This window comes from Centropristis striata, chromosome 9, assembly GCF_030273125.1.
Source record: "Centropristis striata isolate RG_2023a ecotype Rhode Island chromosome 9, C.striata_1.0, whole genome shotgun sequence".
NCBI classification, from domain to species: Eukaryota; Metazoa; Chordata; class Actinopteri; order Perciformes; family Serranidae; genus Centropristis; species Centropristis striata.
In genome coordinates this window covers 4,151,799-4,174,876 of record NC_081525.1, presented here as the reverse complement: position 1 = coordinate 4,174,876, position 23,078 = coordinate 4,151,799, and the positions used below count along the sequence as shown (strand labels likewise).

Below are 23,078 nucleotides of genomic sequence, written 5' to 3'. Positions count from 1 at the left end.
GTCAGTAAATTTCCTGAAAATTTCCTAAAAGTCCTGAATTCACAACTTACTTAAGTAAAAGTACCAGCATCAAAATGTACTTAAAGTATCAAAAGCAAAAGTACTCATTTTGCAGAATGGACCCACTCAGATTGTCTTATATATTCCAAATAAATTACTACATTATTTGTATTGATGCATTTACATAAGCAGATAGGGCTCATTTTACCTACTTCATACTGTAATGAGGTTTAAGAAAATAAAAAAAATCTAATCACTTTAAATTGATCATGTTTTTTTGTTAAATCTCTACCTGAAAAGTAACTGAAGCTGTCAGCTAATGTAGTGGAGGAAAATGTACAACATTTGTACTAAATATAGTGGAACAGAAGTTACATAAAATAGAAGTTACGTAAAAAGTACAAGTACCTCAAAATTGTACTTATAGGGGGCTGTAAAAACTCAAAAAAATCCTAACTGACTCTGATCCCATATATTTCATACTAACCTTCATTTTAGTGTACACCACATTATATACTCACTCCAGGGTCTCATTTATCAAAACAAACCAAAGCCAGGTCCACTGACACTTTGAAAGGCTTTCAAAAAAGGAACAAAATAAACTTGGGCTTGAAAATGTGTAAAGTAATCAAAACAAGGTCCTTTAAAGTGGAGAGAAGCATGCTGGACACATTTCAAACGCTCTGAGGGAGCATTTGAGCATCAAACACTAATCAAAGTGTCACATGTTGTTGTCTGAGAGTAGATCCACAGTTGTATAGAAAAAAATAAGAAGACTAAAGTAAGTTTATACTATAGAGGAAAATAGAGACATAACAGAGCGCCGGTTGAGTTTCAGGTCCCACCTTCACTGTGCTGTACCAGACTATATATTATATATGTCTGGGTAATAACTCATAAAGGAAAGTTGGCCTTGTAAAGTCCTTCATATTTCATTAAGGGACATAAAAAAGACTTTCTGTCCCAGTTAAATATGACATTTTTACCTATAAAATATGATGAGGAGGCGCCTGAGCAAAGCTTCTTTACGTATTAATATAGCGATACATATCCATATAATGTGTCACTGCAAACACATTATAATAGGGGTGTTTCCATTACAGTCCAATACCCGGAATGAGGCGGGTCTCACTCGCTGAAACGCCCCTAATTTGAATATGAGCCGTCCTGACCGGTCGTTTGACTGGACTTTTTTTCGTCCCTGTAGAAGAGCAGGGACGTTTTTCTCCGCTGAAAAAAGCCTGGTTACTGATTGGATAGAACGCTAAGCAGGATGTGACGTAGTACTTGACGCCACAACAATATGCGCCATTTCTAAAAGCCGGCGAAGAAGTGAGTAGTCACAAGCAACAATAAACATAAGCCCCTTTCATAGTGTGGTCCCACAAATCCGCTATATTGCTGAAAAAATCTTTACCAGCTTTTCACCTTAGGGCGTTCATAGTGATCCCGCAAAGACAAAGTGATTTTCTGCCCTTTCATAGTGCAGTCCGCATCGCGGAACGAGGTGCACAGTAGCACAATGCTAACAGGCTAACTGTTAGCTCTGTAGCAGTACAGTGTGTATGTGCTGCTGCTGCAGGTGTTCACTTAGTGATCTCTGTTTGTTTACAACAAGCACCAGACACTCTGTGCACAGTTAGTGATGCCGGTTAATTGACAATCACTATGTTTATGATCAGCGGAGATGCTGTGCATAATTAGCCATGCTGGTTTGTTTATGATCATCTGCTGACGTTGTGCACAGTTAGCGACAGCGGCCACAGTTGTGTCTCCCGTGTTTAATCCGATCACGGATCACGGTCGTAACTGTCGCTAAGCGATTTAGCTACGATATAAAACCATACGTCACCTCCAGAGTCTCTAAATCCCTCTGGGGGCCTTTTTTGTAATGGAGACACGCTGAGTGAGCGGACATTTGAGAGGGCGTGGCCTGGGACTTTCCCAGCGCCACTCTTCCCCCTAAAGGAAACACGGCTAACATGAGCATTCAAAGGTCAAACCCAGCTCATATTTTTCTATTTATTTCCACATTTTATCACCAAAAATTCTCTAATATTCTAATGTTTAATGTACCAGCTCCACTGGCCCAATCAGTAATCTAATGTAAGCTTACATGGGATGCATATCTGGATGTATATTTTTTAAAATATATGTAAAGTCAATCCTTTAGAGGAAAAATAAACTTTAAAATTAAGAAAACATAACTAACAATACTCAGTCCTGCGTTGCTATATCTCAAAATCTTCTCATAACTAACAGTGTATTATAGCATGACAGCCGTGTGCAGCACTGTTACTTTCTCCCACAGGATCACATGTAAAAACAAAAACCATATGTGGTGAATGTTACCGAATGACTGTTTCTACTGTACCGCTGGGAGTCATGGCATGCCATTTACGCTAAACAGAATATCTAATATGTCACTTAGGCTAATATCAGCCTGTCAGATGTATTCACAGATATGTTAAAGTGCTCCATCACAGCACCCTCAGACAAAACTGCTATTAAATCACCATACATCAATATTTTTTCAAAATGTTTTCCCATAAATCTTTTAAAAAACTTCAGACTTGTTCAAAACTACCAAACATTAAATCATTTTCTGAAATGTAACCCTTTATATGCTAGTTTATATACTTGAAGTTTTCCATAATTTCTTGCAAAAAATGAATTATTTTTCCATATAATAAATAGTAGGGAGCTGGGGTTTTGGTGGGGATTAGAGTCTTGGATGTGTCAAAGATTAGCGACAAAATTTATTTGATTGCATTAATATTTTTTATGTATTTCCAGAAACTCCTTCTGATGACCCTCATGGCCAAAAACGTCCATGCACACTAAAACTGCTATTAAATCACCATACATCAATATTTTTTTCAGATTATGTTTCATAAATCTCTTAAACAACTTCAGACTTAATCAAAACTACCAAACATTAAATAATTTTCAGAATTATAACCCTTTATATGCCAGTTCTCTCGTGATCTTCGTGGCCAAAAATGCCACATAGACTTCCATTCAAACCACTATTTTTAATCTCATTAAAAAATAATCCCATTATGGTATAAAACCATGCATTCTGTAATTTTAGCATTTAATTTTGAAGATAATTAGTGATATTTGACATTTTCATTGTATTCCACCAAATTCCACCATTTCCCCATTGTAGGCTGATGCATGCAATTCTTGTAATTTTGCCAGTTATATAATGTAACATACAAAAAATGTATTATTTTCCATATAATAAATAGTAGGGAGCTGGGATTTTGGTGGTGATTAGAGTCTTGGATTTGTTCTGTAGTTTTGAATAAGTCTGAAATTGTCTGAGAGATTTATGAAAAAAAATCTGAAAAAAATATTGATGTATGGTGATTTATTAGCAGTCTTAGTGTGCATGGACGTTTTTGGCCACGAGGGTCACCAGAGGGAGTATCTGGAACTACATAAAAAATACTAATGCAATCAGATCAATTTTGTTGCTAATCCTTGATATATCCAAGAGTCTAATCACCACCAAAACTCCAGCTCCCTACTATTTATTATATGGGAAAAAATATCTTTTGGGGGGTTTTTTTGGAAGAAATTTTGGAATAATTCAAACATATAAACTGGCATATAAAGGGTTAAAATTCTGAAAATGATTTAATGTTTGGTAGTTTTGAACAAGTCTGAAGGTGTTTAAGAGATTTATGAAAAAAAATCTGAAAAAAATATTGATGTATGGTGATTTAATAGCAGTTTTAGTGTGCGTGGCCTTTTATGGGCCATGAGGGTCACCAGAGGGTAGTAAATGCATCAATGGAGTATAAAAGACATGCAAGGGTCAATGACAATGGATTTCAAGAATTTTACTAAAAAGAAAAGTTCCTGCAAAATTGCATGCCTCAAGCTTTAACACAGCCAAAATGATCACCAAATGAAAACAAAAAAGAGAGAAAAGCTGAGTTTATTGTGTCGAGTCGGAGCAGAATGCTCCTGAATAGACTATTTACTTGAATTTCTTCTTCTGGGGGAAAATCTTTGCCTCATAAATATCAGCTCCCTCTCGGCTCGTTTAGGAAGTGGTGAAGGACAGATACTCCCTTCAGAAACCCACCAGCCCACAACCAAGAAACACACAAAGATACCTGTACTCCACTGTTTTTTTAATCAGAAGGATAAATTAAGACGAGACACTACAACGATTCACTGGTCAGTTTTGAGGTTTTGGGCTATTTCTTTCCCATAACATGTCTTCTTTCAGAATAGTGGAAAGAACTGGGGGGGACTATAATGCATCAAAGATCCACTCAGGAGCTTCCAAACTCACAGGAAAAGCTCAGAAATAATTATTCTTGTAGCTTTTACCAAGACTTTAAGACTTTACTTTTTTCAAAAGGTAATGACTTGACATCCAATTTGCCAAAGATAATTACAGTGCAAGGTGATGAAATTGAAAGGGTCACGGCTTATAAATAATTAGGGATCAGAAGCTGTTATTTAAACCCCATATTGAAAGCCTTGTGACAAAACTGAAACTAAAATTAGGATTCTTTTTTAGAAACAAATCTTGCTTCTCCTATCGGTCAAGGAAATATTTGATTTGCCCTTACTGGACTATAGTGATCTGCTTTTCATGAATGCAACTAATTAGAGCCTTAAGAAGCTGGACTGTGTTTATCATTGGGCTCTGGGTTTCAATACTTGCTTTGGAAATCACACACACCATTGTATTCTGTATGCCACGGATGAAATGCCATCTTTGTATGTTGGCAGGCTCTCATTGGTTCGTTTTTATCTATAAATCTATTCTTGGGTTGCTTCCCTCTTGCCGGTGTGCATACATGTGTCGAAACCAAACTCAACATGGTCTAAGCTCTCTAAATATTGTACAGATGCTGGAGCCAAGAGTGAGAACTGAGTTAGGTAAGAAAGCTTTTAATCACACCGCTCCTTTATCATGGAACAATTTGCAAAAGGACTTCAAACTGTCTGAACTGATCACAATCAGTGAATTCAATTTGATTCTAAAGGACAAAGAAATCTCTTCCCTTGTTCAGTGTGACTGCTCCTTATAAGTCGGCTACCTCAGTGTTGTTATGATGCTGAATTTGTATTTAATTGTTTATGATAAGTGTGTTAAAATATTGTAACTTGTCTATTTTTTATGCTGCTTTCTTGGCCAGGTCTCTCTCGGAAAAGAGATTTTTCTAATCTGAACGAGACTTTTACCTGGTTAAATAAAGGATATATATGTAACTTACAACTCCAGAAAGACTCTCATGCATTCACTAAGAGCCATGTCCTCCTCTGGCAGCTTTATTTTGTTTTCCCAGGCTTTCTTGTTTGTATAAATAAATCTGTTTTTCTTCGGAGGGGTCGAGCCCGGCACACAGAGACACGGCGGTGTACCACCAGGTCCTGCACCCTGGGAAAGGCTGCAAAGTCAACACGGCAGGTTTACCTGGCACTGCTCCCTGCCAAGGCCTCCATCTCACACACACACACACACACACACACACACACACACACACACACACACACACACAAACACACACATACACACACACACACACACACACACACACACACACACACACACACACACACACACACACAGCAACAACACCTGGAGCTTTACATGAGCCTCAGAGGAAGAGAGAGCAACCAGAGCAGGTGGAGAACAACTGAACGCTCCACCGTGCAGCCAGCAGAGACAACAACAACAAAAGGTCTGAGGAGATTTAGAAGATCTCATTTCTTCATTCATGATCACTGAGCTCAAACACACACTGTAAAATACAATCTGCTTCATTTACGGTGAAATACCAGCAGCTGTGGTTGCCAGAACTTCAGTGAGTGGGTTTTCTACTGTACATTTAAATGTAAATATCAGCAGAAACTGTAATTTAGACTGAAAAATACAAACTCAGTAGAGTGTATTTTTCTTGCTAGACTGCATTCATTGAGATCTTTATTATCTCATCCATCACTGCAGTTGTAAATGTTTTTTTAACCTTCTAAACCCAAAGTTTCAGTCCTGCAGCTCTGTTGAATCAGCACAATCTAGAAGGCAAGAAGTGTAAACAACTCAAAAATGTATTTTGTGCAGAATAACACAGTTATAATGACATATATCATTAAAAAAATTGAGAAAAAAAAGTTTCTTTCTAAGATAAACAACATCATTTTTGCTGAATTTCTCTGATTAACCATTTTTCAGTGCACACAAGTGTCATGAATATAAGTGGAAAAATGAGTCCCCACATGCTATACATATTGAAGTATTTTAATTTTCACAACCTCTCCTGTCCTCTCCTCTCTGCTCTGTGTAAAGACACGTGACCGTTCGTCTCAGCAGAATCAATCATGTCTTCACAGTGTTGCTGCTAATGACGTGGCCGGTCTTATTTTCACAAAAGCAGTGTTTCCTTTAGGGGGAAGAGTCACCAGGAAAGTCTCAGACCACGCCCTCTCAAATGTCCACTCACTCACCGTGTATCCATTACAAGTTAGCCCCCAGAGGGATTTAGAGACTCTGGAGGTGACGTATGGTTTTTTCGACCGTCGCATAATCGCTTAGCAACAGTTTCGACCGTGACGTCACATACGAGGATTAAACACGGGAGACTCAACTGTGGCCGCCGTCGCTAACTGTGCACAACGTCTGCAGCTGATTATAAACAAAGCAGCATGGCTAATTATGCACAGCTTCTCCGCTGATCGTAAACATAGTGATGGTGAATTAACCAGCATCACTAACTGTACACAGAGTGTCCGGTGCTTGTTGTAAACAAACAGAGATCACTAAGTGAACACCTCCTGCAGCAGCAGCACATACACACTGTACTGCTACAGAGCTAACTGTTAGCCTGTTAGCACATACACACTGTACTGCTACAGAGCTAACTGTTAGCCTGTTAGCAATTTGCAGACTGGACGCTAAGGGGTTAACATCCCCTACGGCTCTGCAGCTGGGAGAGACTGCTGCAGGAGGACTGTGCCCTTCGACTCCTTCTTACTCTTCTTAAGACTCGTTAAGAAGAGTAAGAACGAGTCTCCAGAAGTTTCCAATAACACCAGAAAAAGTTGCTGGATTTGTCGCCAGTCGCTCTTACTTACTACTTCACATCCTGCTTAGCATTCTATCCAATCAGAAACCAGGCTTTTTTCAGGGGAGAAAAACAGCCCTGCTCTTCTACAGGGCCAAAAAAAGTCCAGTCAAAAGTCCACTCAGGATTCATATTCAAATTAGGGGTGTTTCGGTGAGTGAGACCCGCCTCATTCCGGGTATTGGACTGTAATGGAAACACCCCTGTTGTCCCTTTTAAATAACCAATAAATGACAAGCTGCTAAAGACGTGGCAGGTCTGATTTTCACAAAGTTAAATAATGTCAACAACAAACCTGAATCAGCTCAGATCTATTTTCTATCCCAGACATCATGCATATGCTTCATAGCTATAAACTGCATGTACAGAATGTATCAGGGTGTGTTTATGTGCCCTGTTGGTGCCTGGACGCTGTACGCACCGTTACCATCCACATGTGCTTTCTATTAAATCTCTCGTTTCTCCCTGAAGGCGGTAACACAGCATCACAGATATTTTATTTTTATGGGAATGCATGAAATCCGAATCACATTTCCCAATCAGACCCAGGTGGAGCCATGTAAACACACAGCAGTAAAATCTGAGAACGGGGAGCACACACATGCATGAAGCCACACACACACACACACACACACACACACACACGTGCAATTACATTTTCTTGACTGGAAGTGAAAACAATCGTCTATTGTCTGGGTAAGATGTGACACCTGTGGAGAAGCGTTCCAGTCCAAATGCTTAATTGTAGGATATATTACACCACATATGCTCCTGTAATGATATACAAGGCAGATTTTGAGTGTTGCTCCATGATAGTGGATAAAAACAAGACTCTGCTGCATAAGCAATAGTTTTACAGTAACATGAAACCAAATGCTGAAAAGGTTGTGTCCTGCTTCCTTTACAGGCTGCAGAGCTTTAACCCTCTATGGTACGCTATTGCCCTCAGGCTACAAAACCACTTTTGGCCTGTCAAATTACTACAATGCATGTTTTTTAGTGATGCGATACTTTAAAAAAGAGGGAAGAGTATAGGGAACTAATAGCAATGCTTTAATTTGTCACATGACCTCCAGGAGGCCATATTGAAGCCCTATTTTGCAGATTTTCCAAAGGAAACAGCCACAAAAAATCACTCAAAACATAATTTTCTGGCCCTTTTCCATCTGAAAAAAAAATATTCCTACTGATAGGTGAGTAAACCTTCATTTTTGATAGTTTTATACACTTAGACTGTTGAAGACATTCATTTCAATGGGTCGTTGGTTCAATGGTTCAATGTTTCCTACAGGCAACATTCAGACAAGAAACCGGTTAAAAAAGTTCCTTTTATAATGTTTTTAAATGTAAAATGTTATGTATTGTTCCCTGTTGAAGCTACTGGATCTTTTACACATGTTTATTAAATAAATGATGTAAAAAATAATTTAAAAAACTTTCTTTTTCACTTTATGGTACAATACAAAAACCCCAAAACTTCCACGAAAAAAAAATAATTATAAAATATCTTCAAATTATGTTTATTTAGTCTATTTGAAGACCAAAATAAAACACTCCAAAATGTTTTTCCTAACTAGCATCACAATGCGTACCGTGGAGCAGTGATTCCCAACAGGGGGGCTTGACCCCCCCAGGGGGGCGGCAAAGATCCACGGGGGGTCGTAAAGCCCTCTTGAGCGGTAACCTCTTGAGCGGTAACCTCTTGAGCAATAACCTCATCGAGCGGTAACTTCACCAAGCTGTAACCTCACCGAGCGGTAACCTCACCTAGCGGTAACCTCACCGAGCGGTAACCTCACCAAGCGGTAACCTCACCGAGCGGTAACCTCACCAAGCTGTAACCTCACCGAGCTGTAACCTCACCGAGCGGTAACCTCACCGAGCGGTAACCTCACCGAGCCGTAACCTCACCGAGCGGTAACCTCACCAAGCTGTAACCTCACCGAGCTGTAACCTCACCGAGCGGTAACCTCACCGAGCGGTAACCTCACCAAGCAGTAACCTCACCAAGCTGTAACCTCACCGAGCTGTAACCTCACCGAGCGGTAACCTCACCGAGCGGTAACCTCACCAAGCGGTAACCTCACCGAGCGGTAACCTCACCGAGCGGTAACCTCACCAAGCGGTAACCTCACCGAGCGGTAACCTCACCTAGCGGTAACCTCACCGAGCGGTAACCTCACCGAGCGGTAACCTCACCTAACAACAGAAACACAGACCTAATGGAAAAATGGTGAGCGTCAGGGAGACGAAAATGTTGATTATCTCAAAAAGAAAAAGAGAGGGTAGCATGAAAGTCACATTGAATTTGGCTTCATAGAAGCAGTGGACAATGGGGGGCTCGCCAAGTTTACAATGGTAAAAATGTGGGTCCCTCAAGAAAAAGGTTGGGAACCACTGCCATAGAGGGTTAAATGTATGTGGTGAATGGTGTAATAAAGCAGAAGTTAAGGTTTGAGGTTTTTTCTTGCTTTTGTTAACATTCTCCAGCAGAAACACACCTGCTGTAGCTGCACACTGAAGGGCCCGTTAGGGGCCTGTAATTACCTGAGGACACGACCTGTTCACACCATGTGCAGGTGCTCGTAAAGGCTAGCAGCTGATGCTTAGCGGCCTCGGGGGAGAAAGGAAGTGAGAAACTGCAGGAGAGGCTGTATTTTATCTACCTGCAAGATCGAGCAGATATTTCAACAAAGACTCCTCGTAACTGTTCTTTGTGAATGTGGTGCAGTGACGTGGGCTGTGTTTGTTATGTAAGGAGAGTAGCCTGAAATCTTTGACTGGAAACCCTTCTTGATGGAATATCCAGGCTCTGAACTTTACAGCTACAATGTCAGATTGGAAAAACACCGCTCCACGCCAAGAAGCTCTTTTTTTCCACTTCCCCCGTTTCAGCAGAGGTCCGTCCTCCGCACACAGCAGCTTAAATCAGGAGCATTAGTGCACTCAGCTAAGACGAGAAGTGCTTTTCTTCGATTTCAACAGAAAAAGTGCACCTGTTTTCTGAAACTATGCATAAAAATCACTTAACAACTATCAGTATCCCATGAAAAACATGTATTTATGACATTGTCCCGAGCTCCAAGTTCCAACTTTCAGTGTAAATTGAAAACACCATATGGTGTTACGGTAAAAAGACCAGCCTTCAAAATAAAAGCAAACACATGTAGCTTTCACAATAAGAGCACATAGATGTGTTAGCAGAGTCCACCACAGAATTTACAAGAAGACTGTCAAAATATGATGCCTTAAATAAAACAGAACCCTTATTCTCCTTTACAATAATTAATTAAAAATATGCAATGATTAAGATGGAATAGTGGCATTAGAATGTGCGAGAGGCACCAAATTTAGGCTTTTAGGCCAACTTTGGTTGGGTCCCCCCATCAAAGTCTCAGAAAATCCTGTGGGAAACACTGGTTCTAAAGGCTTGACAGACTGGACAGATAAGAAATTTCCCAGCAGTATGTTCAGGCTGATGAAAGGAGGAGAGATGAGAGAGAGATTTTGAGAGAGATTTTTGCATATCACCTCTTTAAGTCTTTTAGCACTTTAGTCATTAGAGAGCAAATCATCCTTCACTCAATCAATCAATCAAATTTTATTTATATAGCGCTTTTCATACATATAAATGCAACTCAAAGTGCTCCTTAAATTCCTTTAACACTGTTTGAGTTCAAGAGATGGTCAATATTCACATTTATATTTAGTATTTAGATAGAAATCCATGGTTGGTCCAATTTGTAGCAGCACAGGGCCGTGATCTATTGATTTCTATTGATTTAAATGTGAAGTGATTTATTACCAAAAAAGACACGAAATTACTGAAAAAAACCTAAATTACTTAAAAAAGACACAAAATGACCAAAGAAAGACACAGAATTACCAAAAAAGACACAAATGACCAAAAAAGACACAAAATGACACAAAAAAAGACACAAAATGACCAAAAAAAGACACAAAATTGCTAAAAAAAGACCAAAAGTTATTAAAAAAAGACACAAAAGTGTAACTTTGCTTTTGCTCTCAGTTCTCGTCTCTTTTCCTGAGCACAGTTCTTTCTCTCGGTGCTGCTCTGAATCCAGGGGAACAAAGCAGTAATGGAGGCACAAGCAGAGGAAAACAAAAAGTGAAATTACAAAACTTGACCACAAATTAAGTTGAGGAATGCACTGACCACCACAGAATGACACAATTTATGATTGTATGCAAGAATCTGGGCGTGTTTTTTCTTCCAGGCCTTTTTGATGTGTGCTCTCTTGCGTAAACAGTAAACCATATTTTATCAGGGTAAATAAGCTCTTTGTCAAAGCAGAATGGACGACTTATTGCTTATGACAGGGAAATATATGAAATGCCTGTGGTGGGTGTCAGAGGGGAGTGGATAATGTACTCACTTTCACTGTTTTTTATTTGTCCAGACAGTTGGAAAACAGAGAGGGAGACAACGTTTGAGGGGATTTGATCCCACGCCATCGCTCCATTATCTGGCTGTAACTTAATATCTGATGCACGCACGTATATATAGGCTAAAACACACACACACACACACACACACACACACACTCTCTCTCAGAGTATACTGCCCTACAAAGCCTATAACTGCAGTAACTACATTTTTGGTCAAAATTGAGTTCAAACTAAAACTGAACTCATTGATGTCTGTTTTATCTTGTGACAAAGTTGTAGATATCAGAGAAATAATTATATAAAAATTGTAGTAACTACAAAATTCAACTCAAAACCAAAGCAGACAGCGGTAAGTTCACTTCACCATGGTCTGATTTGCATATATATAAATATATATATGTGTGTGTGTGTGTGTGTGTGTGTGTGTGTGTGATCCTGTCATCCAACTCTAGTTTTTTTTGTGTCTTGTGTGTTTAGCATAACAACTTTGATCATTTTGTGTATTTTTTAGTCATTTGTGTCTTTTTTTGGTCATTTTGTGTCTTTTTTTTAGTCATTTTGTGTCTTTTTGTGTCTTTTTTTGATCATTTTGTGTCTTTTTTTAATCCTATAGTCCAACATAAAATGTGTGAAAAGTCGCAAATGTGAACAAAGGTTGCAAATATAACATATAAGAGGGTTCCATCCAATTCTATCTCTATCTCCAGTTTTACTTGGTATATCATCATCAAACTGAAACTGGCCTCATGGAGTTTACAGCCAGAACTTTAGAGGTAAATTTACAGTAGGGCTCCACGCTGCTTTGTTTTCTAGTCTGGAAGATTTGGAGCTTTTGGAGACTCCAGAGGGTTAAAGCAGTTTTCCTCAGTTTTACCCTTTACGTAGTGCAGTTAGGCTTTGTAGGGCAGTACAGAGGAACCACATTAGCAGTGTGTTATCACTGCATCTCTCTGACATGTCATTTCAATTAGCAGCCCTTCCCTCCACAGTGTGGAGGCTGACTGACATCCTCACATGCAGACCCTAATCACACACCACAGCACAGGCTGTAATTTCAACCCCACATTCAAAACACGACACTGGAGGAACCCGGTGCTTACTTAGCTTAGCCATAACTCAACGCAGACGTCGGTTTGATTGGAAGTGTTTCCAAATCAATGCCTCTGGCAGGAGAAACCAGCCGGCTGAGGTGCATGCTGTAATTTGGTATAAATAGCAGCATTTCAGGAAACATCGTGCCTAAAATACTGCGCTGTTGACTTTGTATCCCGCACGTGCTTGAACTTCGACCCTGCCCAAACAGCACCTCACTCATCACCTCCAGTCTGAGGGGATCAAGTTACTCGGAGCCTAAAGCGGACTGCCTCCGTCCCTCTTATTTCTCAGCTTCAATTACTTGTTTGTCTCTGATTCGAGGTCCGCGCCCAAAACCAGTAATGAGATCCTGATTTATCTCTAGTGACAGGAAATATGACAAAAATGACATTTCTTCATTGTGGAATAGTTAATTAAGTTAATATGAAGCTGCTGCTTTGATCCAGACTACAGAAGAACTGCTGCAATCACAAATAGCTGCAGAGGAGCAAGAAGATAGATGCACTTTAACCCTTTGGAGTCATTTTGTCTTCTCATTTGGTGTCTTTTTTTGTCATTTTGAGTCTTTTTTTTTTCATTTTGTGCCTTTTTTTAGTCATTTTGTGTCTTTTTGTGTCTTTTTGAGTCTTTTTGAGGCTTTTTTTGGTCATTTTGTGTCTTATTTAGTCCTTTAGTCCAACATAAAATGTGTCATTTTGTCTTCTCATTTTGTGTCTTTTTTGGTCATTTTGTGTTTTAGTGACAGTAAAATATGTCAAAAATGACATTTCTTCATTGTGGGATAGTTAATTAAGTTAATATGAAGCTGCTGCTTTGATCCAGACTACAGAAGGCTGCTGCAATCACAAATAACTGCAGAGGAGCGAGAAGATAGATGCACATTAACCCTCTGGAGTCCACGAGCTGGAGCACTTTGACTTCATCATGACGTAGAAATGAAGCAGCGTGGAGCTCTGCTGTCAGCTGAACTCTGAAGTTTTGTCTTTTCCACAAGTTTCCATGTCTCATTTAGTGCATCAACTCTTTTTCAGCAAAAGTAAAAATCACCACGACCAAGTGTAGTAACATGATTTTACTTTTACTTAGATTTTTTCTAATTTTGCAGTTTGCGTTTTAAGATTTTTAATGCTATCTTTTGTGTTTACTGTTTTTTGTGTGATTTTGGGGGTATTTTTGTGTATTTTTTGTTATTTTTATTTATTGTTTTTCCAGGGTTTTTTTTGTAATTTTTTTGTGTTTTGTTTTTTATGTGTGTTTTTTTGTATTTTGTGTGTGTGTTTATGTGTTTTTTTGTGTTTCAAAATCTTGATCCATTAGGTCGAAATGACAAAATAATAATGAGGTGAGGTTGTGCTGAAAAAGATGATACCAGCATGGCATTGTAATCATTATTTAAGTTGCATATACAGGCGGGATGAAAAAGAGTCAAAAACCAACAAAATCGCCCCAGACTCCATAGAGTTAAACACTCAGTAGTCAGTTCCTGCTCTGTGTTTGTACATGTGGCTTCCTCATTCTCTCTCTGCTGTTTACAAGTGGCAGGTTGTTGGTTTTTTTTTGTCTGTTTGTCTGTTTGTCTCTCAGTTCCTCCTGTCTTCCCTAATTACAAGCTGTCTGTGGGGAAGATCTGAGGTCATATTTTAACTTCAAACGGACCTCATGACGTGCTGCAGGCGGCCTGGTCACTGAATGAGTTGTCACTGCTGACGTATCCGGCTGTACGTCGAGATTTTTATACAACCGGTACTATCTAATCTGGAGTTTTTCTTATTTGAATGCCTATGGAGCTGTCAGCAAATGATTTCAACTCAATGAGTTATTTTTCCACTCCATGCCTTAACCCAAATATGTTTCATTTAAACATTTTTAAATTAACTGTAGTGTAAACAACAACCACATATTTACATAAATAAAAATAAGTTTGTACATGAAATTCTCAGTGCAGCTAAACAAATTTACTGACTTGAAGCTGACTCAATGAAGGACCCAAAAACATCTCTCCTCCTTTATTACCCTGAACATACTGCTGGGAAATGTATTATCTGTTCAGTCTGTCAAGCCTTTAGAACCAGTGATTCCCACAGGATTTTCTGAGACTATGATGGGGGGACCCAAAGAAAGTAGGGCCATGCTCCCCCGGAGAACATTTTTGCCCTAAAAGCCTAAATTTGGTGCCTCTCGCACAATCTAAATCTAAGTGCCTCTCGCACTATTCCATCTTAATCATTGCATATTTTAATGAGTCATTTTGATAGTTTAACCCTCTATGGTACGATGTTGCCCCATTTTTGACCTGTCAAATTTCTACAATGAATGTTTTTGAGTGATGCGATACTTTAAAAGAGGGAAGAGTATAGGGAACCAATAGCAATGCTTTAATTTGTCACATGACCTCCAGGAGGCCATATTGAAACACTATTTTGTAGACTTTTCCAAAGGAAACAGCTTTGCCATTTTGCGCCAAAAAATCACTCTAAACGTCATTTCCTGGCCCTTTTCCATCTGGAAAAAATATATTCCTACTGATAAGTGAGCAAACCTTCATTTCTGATAGTTTCATGCACTTTATTTTCTAATTCAAATGTTTATTTATTTATATAAAAAAATCCCTACAGAAAAGTTTAAGAATATAGACTATTTCGTGAGAATAAGGACATGTGTAACATCCCTCCTGCAGTATACACAGGTAACCTCACCTAGCGGTAACCTCACCTAGCAAAAGAAACACAGAGCTAATGGAAGAATGGCGAAGCGTCAGAGAGACGAAAATGCTGAATATCTCAAAAAGAAAAAGAGAGGGTACCATGAAAGTCACATTGAGTTCGGCTTCATAGAAGCAACGGACAAAATTAGAGCCGAATGCATCTTTTGCAGTGAGAAACTGGCAAATGAAAGTTTGAAACCCTGCAAGCTGAAGCGACACCAGACAACTAAACATCCAGAGACGGTGGGTAAACCCAAAGAGTTTTTCCTCAGAGAAAGGGAACTTGTTGTCACAAACAGGCCCCAAAACATTATGGACACACAACATTAGGGAAACACTGATTAAACCTGCTTGCATTAAAATGGCTGAGGTACTATGTGGACCGCAGGTGGCTAACAAATGTAAGACTGTACCACTGTCCCATAACACAGTGGGGGGGTCGCCAAAGTTTACAATGGTAAAAATGTGGGTCCTTCAAGAAAAAGGTTGGGAACCACTGCCATAGAGGGTTAAGGACATTCTGATGCTGATACTTTTGTACTTTTACTTCAGTAGGTTTTGAATGCAGGACTTTTACTTGTAGTGGAGTCATTTCACAGTGTAGTGTTAGTACTTTTACTGCAGTAAGGGATCTGAATACTTCTTCCACTGCTGACAACATTAACAACAACCATGAGCAGCATGTGTCCAGATATAAAACCACTAACTGTGGTCACATTCACACACAAACAGCCTCCTGACCTCAGCATCACCTTCACCTCTCCATAACAATCAACCCATTGATGGAGCCTCTCTCTCTCTCTCTCTCTCTCTCTCTCTCTCTCTCTCTCTCTCTCTCTCTCTCTCTCTCTCTCTCTGTTCACATGTCAGAGCTGTGAGCTCATGCTGGTGATTCTCATGAAGCCAGCCTAAGTTCTGTCTGTGAAGATTATAAGGACATATTTTATTAAACTAAATATATTTCACTTTTATATGAATTAACAATAGAGCCATAATGAGGCACAATTCATTGTTTTGTGCTAAAATAATATTTTCTGTACTTTTTAAACATATTTTTGATTCACAAATTCATTACCGGAATGCGTCCAGATAAAAATGTCCTGGTTTCCCCACACTAATATACAATACATATTTAATAAACTTTATAAAAATAAATACACATTTGTTTAAAAATGTATAATTTAACAGAATATATTCAAATATAATGGTTTTAACGATGTATAAAGAACAAAATCTGAATGACAATTGATGAGAAAAATGGTTTAATGTTACAGTAATGATAGAATTGTTTGCATTAAAATATGTGTTTATTTTAATTAATAAATACATTTTGGTGATACCAGCTAACCCTGAGCATATTTAAGTGCTTGCCAAAGAAAAAAAAAGAAGAAAAACTTTTGTTATTTTTTATTTCTATTTAAAAATGTGTTACGGTAATTAATTTTGTTGCTCACAGTGTCTCTAAAAATGTCAGAAAATACCTTAAAAGTTTTCAAAATAGATTACAAATCCATATTAAACAGTGACTTTAGATTGCATATGTTATAAAGGGTCAGAGAAAATATGTATTTAATGCTCTTGGATTTTTGCTATGAGCTGCACCATGTTCATGAGAATCACCCAGAATATTCTTAACTCTTCACACAACTCTTCTGTGTCCAGTTACCGACAAAACTGCAACCAGGTAGAAAGAAAAGAGGCCTCTGTGTGTGTGAACACATACCACAGGAGGACACCTACATACCACCTGCGTAACACCTACATAACACTGACCAACACACACACACACACACACACACACACACACACACACACAAACACACACACACACACCACCTCTGTGACATGTATTTCCAGGACACAGAAATCTATTTCAAAGCTGTAACTTGAGCATTTCATCAGCTGACCACAGTAAACCATAAATGAGTCAGTTGTTTAACTTTTCCAAAACATACTCCTGACTACCCCGCCACAATAAAGCAAACAAAGAATGTGTGTGAGCTTGACGCGAGGCATTCATATAAGAAGTCACATCATTTTTACATTAGTTACACTTTTATCGCCTGTCGCTTGTTAAAAGAGGAGCCTTGCACAATAGAGAGGCAGTAAACACTCCAACCCTCCAGACAGAAGTACAGACTTCAATCCTTTGTCTGTTATTTGTTAAGACAGGCGTCTGTGGGATAAAAGATTTAGTTTAAAGGGTTTTTAAAGACTTCTGCTGGAAGAAACAGCTTCCTTCATTCATGCTCTTTTGTTAAGTTGAAATGTGTTTAAATGTAACAGAATGAGCCTTAATCACGTCCAACCGCAGCAAAGTCAAACACTATCTTCAGTCTGAAACAGCTGGATGTGCAGCAGAGCAGAGCGCCGTTTGGATCTGGCATCGCTCTCTGCTCTGCTCTGCTGTCCACTCTTCTAGTCTGCCATGCAAACAGCACTTACTTTTCACAAAAAGGTACATGGAGTTCAAACGTGCAGCTGAGGCTCCAGCTATGAAATACTTTGAGGAAACTTTTAGGTTCTCTCACAGGCTTAGAGGAAGGGAGTTGTAGTTCTAACTTTCTGGTCCAAAACGATCAAATATAAAATAGGAAAGAGTTCTGAGTTATAAAAGAAAAAGGATGACTTACTTCTAAGATGTCTTATCCTTTCCGGACCATTTGTTCAGAGGTGGTTTTAGATTATTCCAGTGGAAGTGAAGACGGCTGGATGTTACAATCTGAGCCCTTCTCTCTCTCTTTCTCTCAGTCCGTCAGTTGCCTTCACCACCAAGGCTCTCTGGGCTGATGTAAGACACCCCTGCACATAGGAAAAAAAGAGAGGGAGAGGAGAGAGAGAGGGAGAGAGAGAGAGAGAGAGAGAGAGAGAGAGGGAGAGAGAAAAAAAACCCTCCACATTCTGTGGATTCTTGGGAAAATGCCAAAGTCCCAGAATTCCACATGCCACACATAAGGTTTCAATTAAGGCCGAATCCAACGTTCAATCAGAAAGCTTTCTTCCTCCTGAAAGAGTCTTTCTTTGACAGCTAGAGGCTCAAGAGACCGTAATTCAAGGTAACGTTCAGCGGTGGAAGAAGTATTCAGGTCCCTTACTGCAGTAAAAGTACTAATACCACACTGCAGAATTACTCCACGACGAGTAAAAGTCAAAATGCATTCAAAATCTTACTGAAGTTAAAGTACAAAAGCATCAAAATGTACATAAAGTATCAAAAGAAAAAGTAATGAACCCACTCAGATTTTTACATATATTACATATCCCCCCCACACACAAAAAAATGTGTTAAAAACTTTACAGATTAAACTATAAAATGCTCAAAACTATAAAATGTTTAACTATTTTTGGCATACTTATCGTTTAAATGCCAGTTTGACTGCACAATGTCACTGACAAAAATATACTGACATATATTTTTTTCAACTTTTTTTGGGTTAAATCTTCAAATCAACTTCAGTCCTGATCAAAACTATCAAATATTTAATCATTTATATAGATAATAGTAATATTTTTATAGCCTTTTTTGGAAGTGGACATGTCTTCCGTCTTTGACATATTCCAAGGCTGTGATAAAAAGCAACGCCCCAGCCAAAAATCATTTATTATATGTAAAATAACTACATTTTTGTGTGTTTTTTTTCCTTTGAAAAACAGTGACATCATGTAATCAAACTGGCATTTAAAGGGTTTAAATCCTCAAAATGATTGAATATTTGGTCATTTTGAACAAGGCGTAAGTTTTTTAAAAGGTTTATGTGGGAAAATGTAGAGAAAAATATTAATCTGTAAAGTTTTTATAGCATTTTTTTGGAAGTGGGCATTTTCAGCCCGAAGGGTGTGAAAGGGGAATATAGTATAGTGGGCCCAGAGGGTTAAATCAAAACCACACTTGAGGAAAAAGTCAAGAGGACACCAAAGTCCAAAGACTTTATCCTCTGGGGACCCTGAATGTCTTAACAAATTCAGAATTTAATTACAATCCATTCAATAGTTGTTGAAATATTTCAGTTTGGACCAAAGCGTTAAAAAAGCAGAAGAAAATCTCACTTAGACAATAACATCCTTCAATTCCAATTTAGTCCTTCCAGTCTTTATTGTAGTACAGGATGGTTTGTCTACCTCATCAGGAAACACTTTTGCTCATTCAGAAACAAGCAGTCACAGCATTTTGGAAACCTTCATATTTCGAAATATGTATGAATATCTTTTGTCCAGTCAAGCGGTTCAGGCCACATCAGCAACAAAACTCACTTTATGACATCAGCAGAGGACAACTTCGCTCTGACACTTGACTCACACTTTTCATGATCTGGTTTGACGATTAAGGCAGTGACCAACCGCAGTGAGAGGGCCACTGAGTTTAATACAGAAAAGAGGAAGAAGTTGCTCCTTGGGCAGTTGAAGCACCAGTGGAGGAAGAAGAATAAGAATGCCACAATGTAAAAATACTCAAAGTACTTGTGTTACAATTGGAGTCCTGCTTTGAAAATATGTAGAATAATTCGCCTAATGTGTTCAAAGGATAAAAAATAAAAGTACTCAGTCCAGATATAGATGTGACTGATACTATTATACATTCAAAAAAGTTATGACTACTCTAACATTCATGTAAAAGCAGGATTTCATTGTTGCAGTTGTTCAAGGTGAACTATCAACCAGACTGTAATTATTATTTTTACAATTAAATAATTACAGATTATTATCTCCAATTACTGTTTTTTTTTTAATTAATAATACAGTGATGCCAAATCATTTTCTGCCAGTTGACTAATTGATTCAACCACTAATTGTTTTGTCTAATTTAATTTTTGTCAGGTAGTTTTATTTGATCCTATTTTTTATAACTTCTTTATATTTTTCGTATGCAAATATCTTAAACCTCTAAGGTAACTAAAGCTGTCAGAGTGGAGTAAAAAATGTAAAATATTGTTCTCTGAGATCTGGTGGAGTAGAAGTAGTTTAAAGTTTAAAGTAACTAAAAAAATGTCATTTATGTGTCTACTTTTACTTTTGATACTTTTGTACATTTACTTCAGTTAAGTTTTGAAAACAGGACTTTTTACTTGTAGTGGAGTCATTTCTGTGTGGTGTTAGTACTTTTACTGCAGTAAGAGATGTGAATACTTCTTCCACCAGCTAAACATTAGCATGTTAGCATCGTCACTGTATGTTGTCATGCTAGCATTAGCATTTAGCTGAAAGCTCTGCTGCACCAAAGCTTTACATGTCTGCTAATAACTGAAGACACTAAGACCCCATTTAAATTAATAAAATATATGGGAATTAACAGGGGGAAACGGAATTAAATGGAAATATTGTGGTTATCTATTTGTATTTGACATATCATACGCATAAATAATAGAATACTCTGCCAAATAAATCCATTAATTTGTCAGATACATAAGAAAAGCGCCATGTAGTGAGTTAGCTAAGTAGAAACATAACTAACAACAAAAAAGTACTTTAAAACACAGCTAGCTCGCAAAATCTTGCAGGTGTTAAAAAGTTGAAACTTGAACACTACTGGTTTACTGAAATATTATTTTTTTTAAATAAAAATAAAACTTACATGAAAGCATGTAGTTCTCTGACCAGGGACCGTTTCTTGCACTATTTATATCAACTTTATATGAATTACGACGCACTCGTTATAATTTACCGTTAGTTTTCTATTTAACCGTTACACCTGTTATTTCCTGTCATTACCTTTCAAAGTTAAAGCACCCGTTTCACACTGGACCGCACCTTTTCAAAATAAAAGCATCACAACATTGTAAAACACCTAGAAGATTTAAAACAAGCTATATAATACAAAAACACCAATAGGAACCTTGCAAAAGGTAATTTACAGTTTATTCAAAAGTGATATAGTGATTGGAGTATTGACTACTTTTTACTGCTATATTTGATTTACTCCACATTAACAGTCTTATCATAACATGTCATCTTATCTTGTCTTATCATTCTCATCTTTTTTGGTCATTTGTGTATTTTTTGGTCATTTTGTGTCTGTTGTTGTGTCTTTTTTAGTTATTTTGTGTCTGTTGTGTCTTTTTTAGTTATTATGTCTTTTTTTTTGTCATTTTGTGTCTTCTGTGGGGTTTTTTTGTTTGTTATTCTGTCTTATCATTTTGCGTCTTTTTTGGTCGTTTTGTGTCCTTTTTTGTAATTTTGTGTCTTTTTTGGTCATTTTGTGTCTGTTGTGTCTTTTTTAGTTATTATGTCTTTTTTGTCATTTTGTGTCTTCTGTGGGGGTTTTTTTTTTTGTTATTCTGTCTTCTCATTTTGTGTCTTTTTTGGTCATTTTGTGTCTTTTTTTGCTTTGTTTTTACGTCTGGATGTGATGAAGAAGCCGCGCATTGGCACTTTTGGAGAGTCCAGAGGGTTAATACCCATTACATTAATTAAATACCAGCAATGGTAATTATATGATATTGGGAGTACCCATTTTTAAGAATATAAAGTGCATCTTAACTTGCACGTAGCCCTTATACGTAAAAAGTAAATAAAGATTTAATAAATAGCGAAGTATAATAAATAGCAAAGAAATTTAGTTCTGAGTTTTGGTCCGGCCCCTGCAACCTTTGTTGTCATGTGGCCCCTTGGGAAAATTAATTGCCCATCCCTTGATTTAAGGCCTTTTGTTGTTGTTTTTTTGCTTCTTTCTCTTTACATTAAAATGACCAGTCTCTCATGTGTGGAGTGAAAGCACATTTAGAGAGAAGAGTCATCACTAAACTCAATTACACTTCAGTAACTACAATAAAAATTAAGTTCAAATTTCCTTGGATAATTACAGGAAATGTTCCGTCATTTTTGCAAACCCCTAGTCTCATTAGACATTGGACTGAAGATCTCTTCCTCAGTACATTAAAATCTGTAGAGTAAGTGTTTCTCTGCTAAAGTACCCATAACTACAGTTACTTCACATCGTAATGCAGTAATCATGGCGCTGAAGAGTGAGAAAGAAAATGAGTCAGAAAGGAGCCGCAAAGAAAGTTTCCTGAGTCTGTGCAGCAGCGTTGCATGCTCCGGCCTTCTTAAACATAAACCATGTGCTGGAAACTCTGATTCAACACCAGCAGCTATAATGCAAAAAACACAACCTGCAGACACACAAGAGCCAGAGAACACACCAACACATGGGGCTCAAACTCACGGTCCGCGGGCCAATTGTGGCCCTCGTGACGATATTTTGTGGCCCTCAACTTGATATGAAAGTTTAATGTGAGTTTTATATGAATGGCACTTTACCGTGTTGTATGTGGAAGGTCCCTTTAATTCCTTTTTTTGGTAATTTTGTGTCTTGTTTTGGTAATTCTGTGTCTTTTTTTGTGTCTTTTTTGATAATTCTGTGTCTTTTTTTAATAACTGTCTTTTTGTAGTAATGTTGTGTTTTATGGTCATTTTGTGTCTTTTTGGTAATACTTTGTCCTTTTTTGGTAATTTTGTGTTTTAAAAAAAATAATTTTCTGTCTTTTTTGGTAATTTTGTGTACTTTTCGGTCATTTTGTGTCTTTTTTGGGTCATTTTGTGTCTTTTTTTTTTTAAACAATTATGTGTCTTTTGGTAATTCTGTGAATTTTTTTGGTAATTTTGTGTCATTTTCAAATAATTTAGCATTATTTTTAGTATTTTGTGTCATTTTTAAGTCATTTTGTTTCCTTTTGGTAATTCTGTAACTTTTTTAATATATTTGTGTCTTTTTTGGCAATTCTGTGTCTTTGGGGTCATTTTGTTTCTTTTTTTAGTAATTTTGTGTATTTTTTTGGTCA

The 23,078-nt window shown here is 37.8% G+C and overlaps 1 protein-coding gene across 2 annotated transcripts in view; it reads right to left on the bottom strand.

Moving 5' to 3' along the window:
• Nucleotides 1–18,097, bottom strand: part of ddr2a (discoidin domain receptor tyrosine kinase 2a) — a 49,121-nt gene extending 31,024 nt beyond the window's left edge. For both annotated transcript variants that reach the window (XM_059341938.1, XM_059341940.1), the window contains exon 1: nt 17,937–18,097. The gene's annotated coding sequence lies outside the window, so the exon portion shown is untranslated. The remainder of the gene's footprint in view (nt 1–17,936) is intronic.
• Between the last annotated feature and the right edge of the window lie 4,981 nt (nt 18,098–23,078).